This window comes from Arachis hypogaea, chromosome 12, assembly GCF_003086295.3.
Source record: "Arachis hypogaea cultivar Tifrunner chromosome 12, arahy.Tifrunner.gnm2.J5K5, whole genome shotgun sequence".
Classification (NCBI taxonomy): domain Eukaryota; kingdom Viridiplantae; phylum Streptophyta; class Magnoliopsida; order Fabales; family Fabaceae; genus Arachis; species Arachis hypogaea.
This window is the reverse complement of record NC_092047.1, coordinates 60,802,825-60,805,495: the sequence shown is the minus strand read 5'-3', so window position 1 is coordinate 60,805,495 and position 2,671 is coordinate 60,802,825. Positions and strand designations below refer to the sequence as shown.

Genomic DNA, 2,671 nt, shown 5'->3' with positions numbered 1-2,671 from the left:
AGGTCTTCCTCCTTGGGATTCACGTCCTCTCCTCTCCTCACAGGTTCGGCCATGGTGCTTATGTCAATGGCCTTGCACTCTCCTTTTGGATTATCTTCTGTATTGCTTGGGAGAATACTAGGAGGGATTTCAGTGATCCTTTTACTCAGCTGGCCCACTTGTGCTTCCAAATTTCTAATGGAAGACCTGGTTTCATTCATGAAACTCACAGTGGCCTTAGACAGATCAGAGACTAAGTTTGCCAAATTAGAAGTATTTTGTTCAGAGTTCTCTGTCTGTTGCTAAGTGGATGATGGAAAAGGTTTATTATTGCTAAACCTGTTTCCTCCACCATTATTAAAGCCTTGTTGAGGCTTTTGACCCTTCCATGAGAAATTTGGATGATTTCTCCATGATGAGTTATAGGTGTTTCCATAAGGTTCACCTAAGTAATTTACCTCTGCTATTGCAGGGTTCTCAGGATCATAAGCTTCTTCTGCATAAGAAGCCTCTTGAGTACTGTTGGATGCAGCTTGCATTCCATGCAGACTCTGAGAAATCATATTGACTTGCTGAGTCAATATTTTATTCTGAGCCAATATGGCATTCAGAGTATCAACTTCAAGAACTCCCTTCTTCATAGGCGTCCCATTACTCACAGGATTCCTCTTAGAAGTGTACATGAACTGGTTATTAGCAACCATGTCAATGAGTTCTTGAGCTTCTGTAGGCGTTTTCTTTAGGTGAATGGATCCACCTGCAGAAGTGTCCAGTGACATCTTTGATAGCTCAGATAAACCATCATAGAATATATCCAGGATGGTCCATTCTGAAAGCATGTCAGAAGGACACTTTTTGGTCAACTGTTTGTATCTTTCCCAAGCTTCATAGAGGGATTCACCTTCTTTCTGTCTGAAGGTTTGAACATCAGCTCTAAGCTTGCTCAGCTTTTGAGGAGAAAAGTACTTGGCTAAGAAAGCCGTGACCAGCTTATCCCAAGAGTTCAGGCTGTCTTTGGGTTGAGAATCCAACCATAATCTAGCTCTGTCTCTTACAGCAAAAGGGAAAAGCATGAGCTTGTAGACTTTAGAATCTACTCCATTAGTCTTAACAGTATCACATATCTGCAAGAATTCAGTTAAGAACTGAAAAGGATCTTCAGATGGAAGTCCATGAAACGTGCAGTTCTGCTGCATCAGAGAAACTAATTGAGGTTTCAGCTCAAAGTTGTTTGCTCCAATGGCAGGAATAGAGATGCTTCTTCCATGTAAATTGGAGTTAGGTGCAGTAAAGTCACCAAGCATCTTCCTTACATTATTATTATTTTCGGCTGCCATCTCCTCTTCCTGTTCGAAAAATTCTGAAAGGTTATCTCTGGATTGTTGTAATTTAGCTTCTCTTAATTTTCTCTTCAGAGTCCTTTCAGGTTCTGGATCTGCTTCCACAAGAATGTTCTTATCCTTGCTCCTGCTCATATGACAAAGAAGAGGGCACAGAAAAATAATAATAATAATAATAGAGATCCTTTATACCACAGTATAGGGATCTCTGTGTGAGTAAAAGAAGAGGGGGAGACAAAGAATGTAATATAATGGAAGAAACACAACTGTGAGGAGGGTTAAGATGTGAGATGAGATGTTAGTAGATGAATAAATAAATAGAATAAGATGAGAGAGAAGGAATTTTCGAAAATAATTTTTGAAAAAGAGTTAGTGATTTTTGAAAATAGTTTTTGAAAAATGTTAGTAATTTTCGAAAATTAAGAATTAAAAATTAAAATAAGTAATAAATTAAAAAGAAATTTTGAAAAAGGGGAAGATATTTTCGAAAATGAGAGAGAGAGTTAGTTAGGTAGTTTTGACAAAGTTAAGAAACAAACAAAAAGTTAGTTAGTTTGTTGAAACAAATTTTGAAAAGATAAGAAGTTAGGAGGTTAGAAAAGATATTTTGAAATCAAATTTTTGAAAAAGGTAAGATAAGAAGATATTTTAGAAATTAGTTTTGAAAAATATTTGATTTTTAAAATCTCAATTAATGACTTGATTCATAAGAAATCACAAGATATGATTCTAGAACTTAAAGTTTGAATCTTTCTTAACAAGCAAGTAACAAACTTCAAATTTTTGAATCAAAACATTAATTGATTATGTTATTTTCGAAAATTTGATATAGAAATAAGAAAAAGATTTTTGAAAAATATTTTTTTGGAATTTTAAAAAATAACTAAGAATTTTGAAAAAGATTTGATTTTTGAAAAAGATTTTGAAAAAGATAAGATTTTCAAATTGAAAATTTGATTTGACTCATAAGAAACAACTTGATTTTAAAAATTTTTGAAAAAGTCAACTCAAATTTTCGAATTTGATGAGAGAAAAAGGGAAAGATATTTTTTTGTTTTTTTGAATTTTTATGATGAGAGAGGAAAACAGAAAAAATGATGCAATGCATGAAAGTTATGGATCAAAATAATGAATGCATGCAAGAATTCTATGAATGTCAAGATGAACACCAAGAACACTTTGAATGTCAAGATGAACATCATAGACACAATTTTGAAAAATTTTTAATGCAAAGAAAACATGCAAGACATCAAACTTAGAATTCTTTAATGCTTACGCACTAAGAATTCAAGAATGCATATGAAAAACACCATACAACACAAAACAAAAAATCATCAAGATCAAACAAGAAG

At 33.5% G+C, this 2,671-nt stretch overlaps 1 non-coding gene across 1 annotated transcript; it reads left to right on the top strand.

Moving 5' to 3' along the window:
• The first annotated feature begins 812 nt into the window (after positions 1–812).
• On the top strand, positions 813–920 carry LOC112730958 (small nucleolar RNA R71). The gene has a single exon (XR_003166757.1). It is a non-coding gene; the product is annotated as a small nucleolar RNA R71 (small nucleolar RNA).
• The last annotated feature ends 1,751 nt before the right edge of the window (positions 921–2,671 follow it).